General features: G+C 52.3%; 1 long non-coding RNA gene across 1 annotated transcript; it reads right to left on the reverse strand.

The window, feature by feature from the left end:
* Window positions 1–840: 840 nt before the first annotated feature.
* Window positions 841–14,772, reverse strand: LOC149120602 (uncharacterized). The gene is made up of 3 exons (XR_016226180.1): window positions 14,444–14,772; window positions 3,275–3,452; window positions 841–2,040 (listed from the first exon to the last, which is right to left on the reverse strand). It is a non-coding gene; the product is annotated as an uncharacterized LOC149120602 (long non-coding RNA).
* Between the last annotated feature and the right edge of the window lie 1,373 nt (window positions 14,773–16,145).

Consider the following 16,145-nt stretch of genomic DNA (forward strand, 5'->3'; position numbering starts at 1 on the left):
AGGGCCCAAGCACCTGGGCCATCCTCCACTGCACTCCCTGGCCATAGCAGAGAGCTGGCCTGGAAGAGGGGCAACTGGGACAGAATCCGGTGCCCCGACCGGGACTAGAACCCGGTGTGCCGGCGCCGCAAGGTGGAGGATTAGCCTATTGAGCCACGGCGCCGGCTCAAAAGATAGCTTATTATACAAAAGAAAATTGAAAGCCACAGATAGTCTTGGCATTGGTGGCATTTCATAACCCACTAATGGGCAACCATCCTTAGCTTGTCAAAGACTAAAAGATGGAAAAAATGCATGCATGGATTCAGTAAGAGCAGGAAGCCTAGGGCCGTTTGTTTGAGGAGGAAGAGATAGCCCAGGCCTGGAGGATTCTGGGAGTCCCCGACCTGCAGAGGTCAGCAGGAAACACAGACCACAGCCAGCCACCCCCTCCTTAGCAGCTCATCCGGTCCCTGCTACACACATCCGGTCCCTGCACACAGCCGTGTGCAGCCAGCGAAGGGCACCCAGCCTCCCAGGAAAGCTATGGCCATGCCCCACCCCCACCTCCCTTTCCTTCTCTTTCTCCCTCTGTCTTCCTCCCTTTCAAAAACTGAAAATGAATGACGAAGAATTTTATAAAAAAGGAAGGCGCTGTATCCTCATTATCTGACTGCAGGTGGAGGAGCAGGCAGGAAGCTGGTGGGTGGGAGCCAGCAAGATGAGGCAGTCCAGCTCCTGGGAGCCAGAATTTCTTTTTCCTTTCTTTCTTTCTTTTTTTTTTTTTTTTTTTTTTTTTTTTGACAGGCAGAGTTAGACAGTAAGAGAGAGACAGAGAAAGGTCTTCCTTCTGTTGGTTCATCCCCCAAATGGCCGCTATGGCTGGCGTGCTGTGCCGATCCGAAGCCAGGAGCCAGGTGCTTCCTCCTGGTCTCCCGCAGGTGCAGGGCCCAACTACTTGGGCCATCCTCCACTGCCTTCCTGGGCCACAGCAGACAGCTGGACTGGAAGAGGAGCAACCAGGACAGAACCAGCGCCCCGACCGGGACTAGAACCCAGGGTACCGGTGCTGCAGGTGGAGGATTAGCCTAGTGAGCCACGGCGCCGGCCGAGAGCTGGAATTTCAAGTTCTCTGAGGTGGAGGGGGTGACGCACCTCCAGGTGAGGCCCAGGCACGGGCAGCAGGCGCCGATCTCCGCCATCCATCTCTTGTGGGATTGAGACCCAACACACAGACCGCACGTGGGCCCTTCTGCAGGGAACGCCAGAAGTGACATTCGAGGGCCCTAACTGTGGACTCGCCACTGTGCTCCAGGACACTTGGTGACAGAGTCTGCACCCCAGTGGGCCTCGGCCTGACCCCTACGCCTTTGCTAGGTTGTTTTCCCCACTGGGCGGCTCTCCCAATGCTCTCATTTCTGCCTGTCCAACCCCTTCTTGCCTTTAAGATCCCCCATCTTCAAAGCAAGGATATAAGGTCAAAGAATCGTGACCAAGAATCCAAACCACCAGGGAAGGCAGAACACAAACGATGTCCCTCTCCTTTCTCCCTCCTACCTCTAATCCCAGGACCAGCAAAGAATGAACATCAGGCAATAATGGTTTAAATTAACTAATTATTAACACTGGGGAGTAGCAGGAGACACACACACACACACACACACACACACGATGGTTAAAATTTTGGACCCAAGTTCCGTGTAAAAGGACATGGCCACTTTGAAAGCAATCGGGGCCGGCACCGCGGCTCACTAGGCTAATCCTCCGCCTTGCGGCGCTGGCACCCCAGGTTCTAGTCCTGGTCGGGGCGCCGGATTCTGTCCCGGCTGCCCCTCTTCCAGGCCAGCTCTCTGCTGTGGCCAGGGAGTGCAGTGGAGGATGGCCCAAGTGCTTGGGCCCTGCACCCCATGGGAGACCAGGAGAAGCACCTGGCTCCTGCCTTCGGATCAGAGCGGTGCCCAGGCTGCAGTGCGCCGGCCGTGGCAGCCATTGGAGGGTGAACCAACAGCAAAAGGAAGACCTTTCTCTCTCTCTGTCTCTCTCACTCACTGTCCACTCTGCCTGTAAAAAAAAAAAAAAAAAAAAAAAAAAAATTAAGCATTAAGCCCAGCAGCTGCACTCCTAAGAATCTACCCAAAAAGGAATGAAAACTTACGTCCACCTACAACTCGCTTCCACTCTATCATTCTGCCTTTCAAATAAATAGATCTTAAAAAAAAAAAAAAAAAAAAAGTGGGAGGCTGGGAACTGAATCCAGGTCTCCAAGGTGGGTGTCCGGGACCCAGTGACTTGAGCCATCACTGCTGCTTCCCAAGGGCTGCGTTATTGGGAAAGGGACGGCTGGCTTAGCAGCCCCTGTACCAAATCACAGGAAACAGCCCCGCCTTGGCCCTGTGGGTAAGGAGTGGCTGGAGAGAAGGCCCAGGGCAGCTGGAGGCTCGGTCAGTTGCGACTTGGCAGACGGCTCTACCGAAGGCATGAATCAAAGGGCACGCGGGGGCGAACGCGCTGCTATCGAGCACAGAACCCACCGAGGCCGGCGGCGCTGATTCGGCTCCAGGTTTATCGCCCACGCAGTGCCAGGCGCCCAGACCTGGTCTGCTGCCGGCCACTGGGGAACGGCTGTGCTGCGCCTCCAGCCTGGGTGGGCGGGCAGCGTGGGGTGAGGGAAGCCTGCCTCCCCCTGGAAAATCCACCGTGGTGCCTCCTGCACGGTCGCCCCTGGATGAGGCCTGTCCCGGGGCTGAGTTCCTGGGTGCCCGCCCTCGATCGCCAGCACTGGATGGATCGCTAGCGCGCTTAGCTCGCTCCTTGGGTCACTGTTGTTACTATCACCGCTGACAGTAAGACAGCCGACCCTCGGTTCGCCTCCTCTCCTGAAAGAATACAAAGTCGCAGGCACTCTGTGATGGCCAGGGTTAAGTGAGAGTTGAGGCCAGGCACAATGTAGCTAACGTGACCCCTTCCTTGGGTTTAACCCTCACCCAGCAGCGTTTACAAGCAGGAAAGTAACGGGTTGGCTTCTATTGGCCTGCAGCCAACTGGGGAGTGAACCAGCTGATGGATGACCTCTCTCTCTCTGTCTCTCTCTCTCTGCCTCTCCTTCTCTCTCTGTGTGTAACTCTGACTTTCAAATAAATAAATAAATCTTAAAAAAAAAAAAAAGTGAGGGTCACACGTGAAATTCCACCCGCAGACAAGGACGCTGCGGCTCTGACACATGACGGAGCTGGCTCAGGGTCAGGAGGTACCTGAGGGACTAAACCTAAGCTCTTCTCCCACCCCACGCAGGTACCCGGATGGAGCAGCCCCAGGCCGGTTGGAGCCGGTCAGCTGCTGCACTCTGAGGGTTGCTCCTTGCCCTGAGTGTGGAAAGCATGCAGAATTTCCTCTGAATGGTCTTGTCTGTAGTGACAGAGGCCTCCAATGGGGGTTTCTGTGCATTGATCACGTTACAGAGCGGAACCCTCTTCCTAAGGAGAGAAAAGGAAATCATTAAAATGGAGCCGGTGAAAGAACTGATTTGCACACAGGTGGTGAAGATGGAAGCTGCGTCAATAACAGCCCAGATCCCTAAGATGCACACCTCCCGTGCAGGGGCTTCGGACTCCTCATGCTGGAGAGAGACATGGTGACTTCCTTCTCCCTCACGCCTAGGCAGGCCTGGCCTCCCAACCTGCACGTGTCTCTCCTCATCGCCGCCTCCTCCCCAGCACACCCGCCGCCTGGAGCCCACATTTCGCCATTTTCCATCTCTCATAATTGCACAAAGCCTCCAAAGGAATTTTGAGACTTGAAGATCTCTTGGGCTTGCTGTGCCCTTGGCTGATTCTGTGACGCCACCTAGAACAGGGAGGGAGAGAAGAGGCTGAGGAGACAGAAGAGGAACTGAGCCTCGCTCCCCGAGAGCAGGAAATGAGCATTTGCTCAGAGAGGCAACAGAACGTGGGTTGCATGGATTTGAAGATGACGCAAGCTCTCTTTCCAGCAGAAGTAGTCACTCTCGGAATTATCCCCAACCATTCCCTCCGCCACCTACATGAAGAGAAAGTTGCCTGCTCTTGGGGGTAAAGGAGTTCCGAAATGAACACTTACTGAGCACCTCTTGTATACCAGGCACACATTTCCCCAACCCTTCTAGTAACCCTAAGAGAGGAATAGTATAATCTCCTTTTATAAGAATAAGAGGGACCGGCACTGTGGTGCAATAAGTTAAGCCTCTGCCAGCAGCACCATTATCCTATATGGGCACCAGTTCGAATCCCGGCAGCTCCACTTCCAATCCAGCTCCCTTCTAACAGCCTGGGAAAGCAGCAAAAGATGGCCCAAGCACTTGGGCCCCTGCATGCATGTGGGAGATCCCGAAGAAGCGCCTGGCTTCAGATCAGCTCAGCTCTGGCCATTGCAGCCATTTGGGGAGTGAACCAACAGAGGGAAAACCTTTCTCTGTGCCTCTCCCTCTCTCTGTAACTCTGCCTTTCAAATAAATAAATCTTTAAAGAAGAAGAAGAAGAAGAGAAGACCATGAACATCACAGAAGCAGACAGTTTTTCTGTCTTATTTAGCCACATCATCAGCACCCAGTAGGTGCTCAGAAAATATTTGGTGAACAAATGAGGGAAGAAATACAGCTCACCCATGTATGATGGAGAGCATCAGACAGCAGAGGTGGAGACCTGGGTCAGAGCCTCAGATTGCTATTTAGTTGCTATGTAATCGCTGGATCTGTGGTGCCTACCTCCAGGGGCTTGGGCGAGGATTCAGCGAGGAAACAGACAAGAATACTTGGTGCCCACTTCCTCAATCAGTGGTAGCTGTGTTTGTTATGGTACCATGACATGATCAAGTCCACCTTTGAATGAAATGAATGTTCAATGATGATGTTGAAGACAGAGAAATGGAAAATGAGGATGACCTTTGGAGCAAGAAACAATGGACGCAGATCCTGCCTTATGGAAGGCTTTTGACCGGATGAAAACAGCCCAGTGTGTGCCCAGTGTCTTCATATTGAATTATTCCAGTCTGATCAGGGTCATGATCTGTCAGCTCTTTTCTGTGCTCCAGCTAAGTAGGGTTGGATGTGACTTCTTCCTGGAGCACACGTCGTATGCAGCATATCTACAATGTCTGCATTGACTGTCCAGACCACCGCCACCACCAGCACCCAGGAACTTGAAAGAGCTGCAGAGCTTTAGACCTGGCCCTAGATATCCTGATGAGACATTCTGGGGAGGACGGGGCCCTGCGTTCTGTGTTTTTCCAAGCCCTCCATGTGATCCAAGGTGTGGAACATTTTGAGATCCGCAGCTCTAAGCCAAGAAGTGGGGCAGCCACACACCATCTTCCCTGTGTAGCCCCTGAGAGGTTTCCTGGTTTTTAGGTGGGAAGAGTGAGACGGAAGCAAGACTCCCTGGAGAATGAGGGCGTTCCTCAGCACCGTGCAAGGGAAGGAGCCAGAAAATGATGTTGCTCCAGTAGTCAACCAAACGACACAGCATAACTGTTATGTTTCAGACACTGTGCCATGTGCTAGGGAAACCATGGTGAATGAGACATCAGATTCCAGCTCTCTGGCACTGAACATTGAGTGTGAATCACCTGTGCGTCACACACATTAAACTGGAACAGGTGAGCTGTCTAACACACCAATTCGGGAGCAACAGGAATTCACTGTATTTCTGGTGAGAGTATAGGTGGGTACAAACGCTCTGCATATCAATTTGGTAAAACTGAGCAAAGTTAAAGATGTCTAGACCCTATGGCTGGATAATTACACTCCTGGCATATACCCTAGCCTTGGAGAAGCATGCAAGAATATTTGTGTAACACTGTTTATAATAGAGACATTTTAAACACTGTTTGAAATAGACAACCTAAATGTCCATACACGATGAAATGCTAACTGTAACAAATTAACACTAATGGTGGAAGAGAAGAGGCGAAACACAACTTGGGTCATTTGCAGAATAATAAGCAAAAACAATACAGTGGGCTTCCATTTAAGGTTTTTAAATATGAATTAGAAGGAGCCAGTGCTGTGGCTTAGTGGGTTAATGCCCTGGCCTGAAGCGCCGGCATCCCATATGGGTGCCAGTTCTAGTCCCGGCTGCTCCTCTTCCGATCCAGCTCTCTGCTGTGGCCTGAGAAAGCAGTAGAAGATGACCCAAGTCCTTGGGTCCCTGCACCCATGTGGAAGATCTGGAAGAAGCTCCTGGCTTCTGGCTTCAGATCGGCACAGATCTGGCTGTTGCAGCCATCTGGGGATGATGAACCAGCAGATGGAAGATCTCTCTCTCTCTCTCTCTCTCTGTCTCTACCTCTCTAACTCTGTCTTTCAAATAAATAAATCTTTAAAAAAATAAGTAAATAAATATGAATTATAAAATATATATTGATCATGGAAAACACATACTCAATAAAAGTATAGGGATAGGCATGGGGCAGGTGTTTGGCCTGGGAGATGAGACACTACCTAAGATGCCCACACCCCACATCAGTGCACCTGATTCGCTCTTCAGCTCAGCTCCTAACGTCAGCTTCCTGCTAATGCAGACCCTGGGAGGCAGGAACCCAGGATGTGTTCCGCCCTCCTGGGAGATCTGAATGGAGCTTCCAGCTTCCCACTTCAGCCCCAGCCTGCACCTCTGCAGGCATTTGAGGGCTCTCTCCCTCCCTACCACATTTCTCCCCACCCTCCACTTCCTCTCTCCCTTTCTCCCTGTCTCCCTCCTTCCCTGCCTCTCTCTCTCTCTCTCTCTCTCTCTCTCCAATAGATAAATAAAATAGGCATGAAATTCAAAGCACACAGCAGGAGACAGATGCCCACTGGGAGGGGAGAGGGAGAGAAGAGACAGAGATTAAGAAGAGTCCTCAGGGGAACTAGACTGTATTTGTTACATTTCTGAAGCGAGGAAAGGGTAGGTGGTTGTTCACGATATTACTCTTGTATGCCTGAAATATTTCACAATGAAATTATCTTAAATAAAGCACTTCAAGCAACTCATTAAAAATGAGTTGGGTAAAAAAGAGCGGGTGAAGCCGCTGCCTGCAGTGCCAGTATCCCATATGGGCACCGGTTCGAATCCCGGCTGCTCCACTTCCCATCCAGCTCCCTGCTGTGGCCTGGGAAAGCAGGAGAAGATGGCCCAAGTCCTTGGGCCCCTGCACCCACATGGGAAACCCAGAAGCACCTCCTGGCTCCTGGCTTCAGATCAGCACAGCTCCAGCAGTTGCAGCCAATTTGGGAGTGAACCAGTGGATGGAACACTTTTTCTCTCTGCCTCTGCCTCTGTGTAACTCTGAGTTTCCAATAAATAAATGAATCTTTAAAAATAAAAGTCTCTCGTTTCCTTTAGAAAAAATAACAATCAAATGTGCAGGGGCCGGCGCTGTGGCGCAGCAGGTTAACACCCTGGCCTGAAGCGCCGGCATCCCATATGGGCACCAGTTCTAGTCCCGACTGCTCCTCTTCCCATCCAGCTCTCTGCTGTGGCCTGGGAAAGCAACAGAAGATGGCCCAAGTCCTTGGGCTCCTGCACCCATTTGGAAGACCCAGAAGAAGCTCCTGGCTCCTGGCTTCAGATCGGCGCAGCTCCAGCCGTTGCGGCCAGTTGGGGAATGAACCATCTGATGGAAGACCTCTCTCTCTCTGCCTCTCTTCTCTCGGTGTAACTCTCTGACTTTCAAATAAATAAATAAAAAATCTTTTAAAAAAATTTTTTTTAAATGTGCAAAGCACTGCAAGGAGGAGCTACAGAGGTGGTCAGCGGAGCTCTTATGAGTTGCAGTCCCTCTCTCTCAACCCCACCTTTTGCCTGACCTTGTAGAAATCTCACGGTTAACCCCAGCCAGTCATAAATGTTATTTTATTTTTGTTCACCTAACTTCTTTACTTTTTCTCCCAAGAAAATATGCCACTTGTATTTCTAAATATCTGAGGTTTTTTTTAAAGCAGCAACTGAATTCAGCTTCCACAAGTGTGCACTGGTACCCCCAGTGTCCTATAAGCCTAACACGAGCTTCTAAGGACAGACCTAAGGGGGCGGGACTGTGGGAGGATGACAGTGAGAAGTCAGCCCTATTCCCGAGGGCAGAAGCATCAGGAATTTGTGTTTGCTTCTTAGAGAGTCCCCCCAACCATCATCTTCATCAGCTCGGCAAACCCACCCTCCCCCACCTTTCTCTTGCTTCCGGAACAGAACCCCTCTGCCACGTGAAAACCTGTTTCATGTGGAACTTTTCCCATTAACATGATTGGCTCAGAGAGGCACACGTGACATACACCCACCCAGGTCCTTCCCTGAGACCTCTCTCTAGCAGTGGTCCAGGTGACTTGTCTGGGGTTGATAGCGCCAATGGTTTCTTCCATCTGGGGAATAAAATGAGAGTGTGAACCTGATGGCAATCTGGGGAAACTATTTGAGCTCCGGCTACAGCCATGCCTGAACCACCCCCAAACATCCTAGCGAGGGAGGCCAGGGACACGCCGCATCTCTGCAGACTGATTCCTGACACCGTCCGCTGAGGGGTAGCTGACGTGTACGCTTTCAGCAGGTTCCCTGTTTTCCACAACGACCCAGGATCTTGTGCACTTGGACTTGCACTTGTGCTTGGACTTTAGACAGCAAAGGAACGGCATCTTGGCAGCTCAGCATTTGCGTGCAGAGGCCTGGCCTGTGGACTCTAAGGCGCAGGCTGAGCTTTCCGGACCCTGAGGAGGCCAGGGTTTGCTTTCGGCTCCCAGAATTCTCTAGAGCCCGACCTCCTTTCCCAGCTCCACACCCCACCCCCAGGCCATTGGTCTCAGCTGGAAGGTGATAATTAGCATAAAGCTGGGTGTCTTTCTCCCACTGGGAGAACCGTTCTCTGACAGCACGCAGTGGAGCAGAGCGCAGGTGGATTTAACAAGGAGGAGGGACGCTTATGTAACTGGCATTATTATCTATGATTATATCACCAGGATAAGAGAAACCCATTCCTGTCTGGGTGTCACACCGATCATTAAGCTTCAGGCTTACGGGAAATAAAGTGATGAGGAAAAGCCAGGGGGCCTTCAGCAGCCCGGATGTAGCCAGAATAATCCAGACACAGGTCTGACCCCTTCCCACCTATTGAATCTTCAAAGCAGCCCCATGAGGGGAGAATGACTGGCAGTCGGGAAGCCAAGGTACAGAGAAATGTCATAACTCGCCCCGGATTGCTCAGCTGGCAGGTGAGAGCAACAGGACCCCAACCCGTGCTGTCCGACTCCCCGCGGCCACTTTCTAAACTCCAAGGATTACCCCCACCCAGCCGGACACAAAACCAAAACTCAACCAGCCAGATACTCACTCTGATTCAGCATGCCCTTGGATCTGGCATTGTGGAACAGCCAGGAGCTTCCTCCGGGTCTCCCACGTGGGTGCAGGGGCCCAAGGACTTGGGCCATCTTTTACTGCTTTCCCAGGCCACAGCAGAGAGCTGGGTCAGAAGTAGAGCAGCCAAGACTTGAACTGGTGCCCATATGGGATGCCGGCACTGCAGGTGGCGACTTTACCCGCTACGCCGCACCATGGCGCCAGCCCCTCAAATAAACAAATAAATCTTGAGAGAGAGAGAGAGAGAGCACGAGAGCAAGAGAGAGAGCACCTTCCACGCCCTGTCTCACGTGGCCACAGAAACAGTCCTGGGAGAGGCCAGGTGGTGTGCGACCCTAGGCTGCCCTGGCACCTGTGCCATGAGCAGCATAACCAAGCGAGGGCCCCGGCTGGATTTGCGATCACAAATCCACGTGGTTCAGCCCGGAAACCAGGCAGGCCAGTTCCTGCCCTTCTTCAGCCTGCATGGCCAGCTCTACCTCCCCTCCCTCCCCTGGGGTCAAACCTGCCTCAGAGCCTGATGCCTTCACGCAGGCGCTGCCCTCCCTGAAATCCTTGCAGGACCTGAGCCAGGTCCGCGAGCCGAGCCCTGGGCCACTCTCCAGGACCGTTCTTGCGCATGGCTTCCCAGCATTTTCTCAAACATCTTGGTCCGGAGCAGCTAGAAATCGCCATCGAGGCACCAGAGTGAGCCAAGGGCTACCGGGAGAGCCTCGGTCTCCAAAGCCAGGCCTGGTGCTGGAACCTGGATTTCCCCCGGGGGGCTGTGTAGAATCCCAAAGCCAAGTGCAGTAAGACAGCGTCTGGGAGGGTCCGCAGCTGACCACAGAGACTCAGCAGCAAAGCTGGACGAGGAACCCAGGCTACTCATCCACCATCGCCCCACTTGGCCCTGAGAACACAGGTGCAATGGCTTCTCACTTTTTAAAAGCATTTATGTGTTTAATTTCACCTTTGTATGAGGCAGACACTTAGCTTAGCAGTTAAGATGCCCACGTCCCACATCAGATGTGCTCGGGTTCAGTTCCCAGCTCTGCCTTCAGATGCCAGCTTCCTGCTAAAGCGGACCCCGGGAGGCAACAGGTGACGGCTTAAACACTTGAGTCCCTGCATCACCTGTGGGAGACCTGGTTGGAGTTCCTGGCTGCTGGCTTCAGCCCGGCACTGTTTTGCTGTTATGAGTATTTGAGGAGTGAACCAGCAAATGGAATCAATCAATCTCTCTCTCTCTGTCTCTCTCAAATTTTTTTCATTTCAGCATTGTGGATTGAGTTGAAATTCACCTTATTAATTGCTGCTAAAGAATTCCTTGCAGCAAATCCCCTGTGCACGGGCAGTGCCGGGTGGTTCTTGTGTGGGTGGCTCTGGAGGACGTCCACTGGGCAGGAGTGATTTCCACCTGTTTGCTGTGGGGTCATATTTAACGCGCCCCTTGGCTTCTCTGCTCGCAGTGAGTCCGCAGCCAAGCAGACACACCACCCTCTCCTTGCTCGAGGCTGGCGGCATGGGCAAGTGCCGGCCCCACCCCCTGGGCCCTGTGCATCACCTTCCCTGTTTGCCTGAGTATTCGTGGTGGATCAGACCTTTCTCTGGATCCCCCTCTGTGTTTGGGGAAAACCCGTCCAGCTATGTTCCTGGGATGTGGTGTCTCTTTATTTCACCAATTCTTGTGCAACCAGTGAAAATACCTACCCTTTGGAAGCAACAGCAATGCTGAGCCCCCCAGATACCTCCTAGAGACCCTCCCAGCCTCTTTCCCTCCAGCCCTTTCTCACAATTCAGACCCTGAAACTCACCCTACAATCTCCTGTTGAAGACCCTCCAAGGGTCCCTCCCAGCCTATACCAGTTCTTGACCCTTGTTTACCCAGTGGGATGCACCTGCCAATGCATCCTGTAGGTATACCAAGGGCGAGAGTCAACCCCAGCTCTTCCTGCCTCTCCCGCGCCAGGAGGCACATCCATCAGCCAGGACAAGCAAGGGTGTCCTCATGGGCGGGCGTATGCGTCTATTCCTGATTTCTGACAAGGCTTCTTTCCAGGCACCAATTTTTTTTTTTTTTTTTTTTTTTTTTTTGACAGGCAGAGCGGACAGTGAGAGAGAGAGACAGAGAGAAAGGTCTTCCTTTTGCCATTGGTTTACCCTCCAATGGCCGCCATGGCTGGCACACTGCGGCCGGCGCACCACGCTGATCCAAAGCCAGGAGCCAGGTGCTTCTCCTGGTCTCCTTTGTGGGTGCAGGGCCCAAGCACTTGGGCCATACTCCACTGCACTCCCTGGCCGAGGGGCAACCAGGACAGAATCCGGCACCCTGACCAGGACTAGAACCCCGTGTGCCGGCGCCACTAGGCGGAGGATTAGCCTGTTGAGCTGCGGCGCCGGCCACCATTCTCTCTTAGAAGAAACTTCCCAGTGGGTGCTGCGGACAGAGGCTGAGACTTTGGTCCTGGTTCGTGCTCAGTAAATGGGACTGGGTAAATAAGGACGTGATATTCGAAAACGGGAAGTGGTGGAGCTTCGTGTGCTACTAGACTTTAGCCTAGAGGTGCTGGAAGCTTCTTGAGTTTATGGAAGGCAGTGGAGCATCAAGGCCTGAGCTCCCAGAACCCAAAGAACTCAAGGTTAAGGGTAATACACCCCAAACTGAAGGACTCAGACCAGCATCTGGGGCTGCAGCAGTGGCACCTGTGACGCCTGTGATGCTGGCAGCCCGTATCCAAGCACTGGTTCGAGTCCCAGCCGTTCCGCTTCGCACCCAGCTCCTGCCTAAGGTGCCTAGAAAAGCAGCAGAAGACGGCCCAAGTAGTGGGCCCCTGTTACTCATGTGGGTGACCTGGATGGGATTCCAAATCCCTGGCTTCAGCTTGGCCCAGCCCTTGGCCATTCGCGGAGTAAACTACTGGAAGGAAGATCTCTCTCCCTCTCTCACACATAAATAAAATAAATCTTTATTAAAAAAAAAAAACCCACCCTCTATAGTTGAGCCAAGTTTGTGTTTCACCTGAACTATGATTTACTTAGAAGATTTCTCTGCTAGCAATTCACTTCTAAACAAATTAAATGCATGTATTGAAAATGGGAGCTTTGAAACATTTCTGTAAATGGAAAACCAATGCCATTTGTCATAAATTGCAGGCAACCGTAAAAGATAAATACAGGGAGGGTTTCCCCACAAGGCAAACCCTAGCAAACAAGGCTGAGTGCTCTATGCGAGGCCCCTCGCCTGACTCAATAAAGGGGGTAGGAAGAGAAGGAAGGAGAGGCAAACTGACTGGGATCAGCTGAGGAGTCTCCTCCCTGTAATGAGGTGAAGAGAGAAAAGGGGCACAGCCACGTGGCACAGCAGTTAAGATACCACTTTGGATGCCTGTGGCCTGTATGAGCGTGCCTGGTTCGAGTCCCAGCTCCTCCACTTCCTGTCCAGCTTTCTACTAATGCTGCCCAGGGAGGCAACAGGTGCAGCCCAGGGAGCTGGGCCCTCATGTGGGAGACCCAGATGGTGTTCTGGGCTCCTGGCTTCAACCTGGCTCAGCCCTAGCTATAGTGGCTTTTTTTTTTAATTAATTAATTTATTTGAAAGTCTGAGTTACACAGAGAGAGAGGAGAGGCAGAGAGAGACAGAGAGAGAGAGAGACAGAGAGAGAGAGAGGTCTTCCATCCGCTGGTTCATTCTCCAGATGGCCACAACGGCTGGAGCTGTACCGATCCGGAGCCAGTTGCTTCCTCCAGGTTTCCCACATGGGTGCAAGGGCCCAAGGACTTGGGCCATCTTCTACTGCTTTCCCAGGCCATAGCAGAGGGCTGGATAGGAAAAGGAGCAGCCAGGACTAGAACTGGCACCCATATGGAATGTCGGCACTGCAGGTGGCAGCTTTACCCGCTATGTATTGTGGCCATTTGGGGAGTGAACCATTGGATAGAAAATTCCTCTCTCTCTCTCTCTCTCTCTCTCTCTCTGTAATTCTTTCAAATAAATAAGTCTTGAAAAAAAAAATCCAAAAAACAGTAATTAGGTCTCTGCCACTCACAAGAGAGACCCAGGCTGGGTTCTCAGCTTCCTGTCTCAGTCTCAGCCTGGCCCCAGCCATCATGGGCATCTGGGGAATGAACCAGAACCAGCGGGTGGAAGGTCTCTCTTTCTCTCTCAAGTAATAAAACAATGATGAGAGAGAGATAGATAATAGATGAAAGAAAGATCCCGGGCCTATTTAATCTACTGCTTACAATAGAGTTGCTTCTACCATTTGGCTTTCTCCAGATACGGAATTAGTCCCCTGGGCCAGATTACTGGAAACGAGTTTATTGGACCAACAAGAATGCCCACACTGAAGGCAAACTGTCAGCTCCCCAGTCCCCTGGCCAGCGGCTGGATTCTCATTTCTAAGTCTTTAGGAGGTGCAAATGTGGCTGCTTGCTGTTTTTATTTGCATTCCTTTGATTACTGTTTAAGCTGCACTCCCTTGTGAGCTCAGCTAATTGCGTTCCCTCTTTGGTGCGCGGTCCGTTCACACCCCCTTGCTTACTGTAACACCCAGACTCGGAAGCTGTCTCACTGATGAGCTTCCTGCATGAAAGAGTTCCTTCTTCGTGCGCTCTGAGCCTACCCTTCAGTGTGTCCTTCCCCCATCTCCCCAGTCCGCTTGCGTGTGTTTGCATCTATCTTCTCGTTTGTCAGTTCCAGATTCTTCATAGGCAGTTACTGGGCGCATGCTTACAGAAACTGCACTGGTTCCCCGTCTCACTCAGAGTAAGACGCCATCCTTCAAATCATCCACAAGGCCCTCCATGATGTCCCCAAAGCCCCATCACCACCTGCACCATCTCTCTGGTCTCAGCTCCTGCCTTTCTGTCCCTGGCTGTCTCTGCCGCAGCTTCCCTGCTGAACCTCAAATGCACCAGCCACACACTCACCCCAGGGCCTTTGCACAGGCTGTGGAAGGCTCCCTCCCCAGGTATCTGCACGATTCCCTCCCTCACCTCTTCCAGGCTTTTACTCAACTGTCCTCTCAGTAACACCATATCGAAAACCTCAGTTCCTCGAGAGACAGAATAATTCACATACACACTGGTACACAACCTCACCCCAACAACCAGCCTGTGAATATCACCTCACGTGGCAGACGTAGCAGATGTGGTTCGAAGGATCTGCAGAGGAGGGGGTTACAAGGCTTTCTAGAAGGATCAGACGCTAAGAAGGAGCTGTGATGATGAAAGCATGGGTCCAGGAACCAAGGAATGCCGGAAGCCATTAGAAACGGGGAAGGGGGCAAGATGCCCCTGGGGACGCCTGCATCACACATTGGAGCACCTGGGTGCCAGTCCCCGCACTGCTTTCGATTCCAGCTTCCTGCTGCTACACCCCTGAGAGGCGGCGGGTGATGGCTCAAGCACTAGGAGCCCTGCAGCCCGCACGGGAGATCCGGGTTGAGTCCCCAGCTGTGGCTTATCCCTGCCTTAGCCATTGTAAGCATCTGGGAAACGAGTAAGAAGAGGCTGGAATATCTCTTTGTGTCTGTCTTCCTGTGTGTCTGTCTCTGCCTTTCAAATAAATGAAAAAAAAAAAAAACAAAAAAAAAAAAAAAACAAAACAAAACAAAAAAAAAACCTAAAGTAAAAAAGGAACTGAGAAAGGCAGAAATGGCTTGGGCTGAGATTCGTCTCCACAGCCACAAGGCGGCCCCCGTGAACCCCTCCTGCACCTGCCCCTGCCATCTCTGCTTTGTTGATTTCTCCTGGGCTTTCTCTTACTCTCTCAGTTCCTGTAATTCTCTTTCTCTTCTTGACTTTTGCCTGCCCAACAAAATCTAAGCCCCAAGCTCAGGAGCTTTTGCCTGTGTTGTTCATGGTCGCGTCTGCAGTGCCTGGAACCATTCCCCGCTCACAGTGGGTATCCTGCAGGTGCGTGTTGACAGCACACGTGGAAGAATGAGAGTGACTCGCTTGGCCAGCTGCGCTCTGTGCCAGACCTCTGTGGGCAGAACAAGGGCCTGGGGAAGACGCCAGGCTCTGGAACAGAAGGGAGTCCGGTGGTCCAGAGAAATTGGGGTCAGCTCCGTCTTCCGCCCTCCAATGGGGCTGAGCGAGAGGCGTTGGGACTCAGGGCTGGGAAGCGGCACATTGTAGCCCGGGGAAGGACCCCAGACTCGGCTTCCCTGGGTTCAGGTTCTCATGAACCATTGTCCCATCAAATGGTACTGCAAAGCAGTTATGCAGCTAAAGGTTTTCTAGTAACCCATTTAAAATGTTTGGTTAGAAGGTGGAATGAGGGGGGCAGTGGTGCTGTGGGATAGTAGGCTAAGCCTCTGCCAGCGAGGCCAGCATCCCCATGGGCACCGGTTCGAGTCCTGGCTGCACCACTTCTGATCCAGCTCTCTGCTGCGGCCTGGGATGGCAGTAGAAGATGACCCAAGCCCTTTGGCCCCTGCACCCACATGGGAGACCCGGAAAAGGCTCCTGGATTCAGGTCTGCCCAGCTCTGGCTTATGCCCCCATTTGGGAAGTGAACCAGTGGATGGAAGACTTTCTCTCTCTCTCTCTCTCTCTCTCTCTCTCTCTCTCTCTCTCTAACTCTGCCTTTCAAATAAGTAAATAAATCTTAAAAAAAAAAAAAAAACAACTTGGTATTAGGGCGAAGGTATTGTGGCGTAGCAGGTCAAGCCATCGCTCACAACGCCCGCAGCCCACGGGAGCGTCCTGCTACCCTGCGCTTCTGACTTGGCTCCTGCTGGTGCCCCTGCTGGTGCCCCTGGGAAGGCAGCAGTGATGGCCCAAGGACCTGGGTCCCTGCCACCCACATGGAAGACCGGGTGG

This window comes from Oryctolagus cuniculus, chromosome 19 (assembly GCF_051225735.1).
Source record: "Oryctolagus cuniculus isolate XC-2025 breed Fujian yellow rabbit chromosome 19, ASM5122573v1, whole genome shotgun sequence".
Taxonomy (NCBI): Eukaryota; Metazoa; Chordata; class Mammalia; order Lagomorpha; family Leporidae; genus Oryctolagus; species Oryctolagus cuniculus.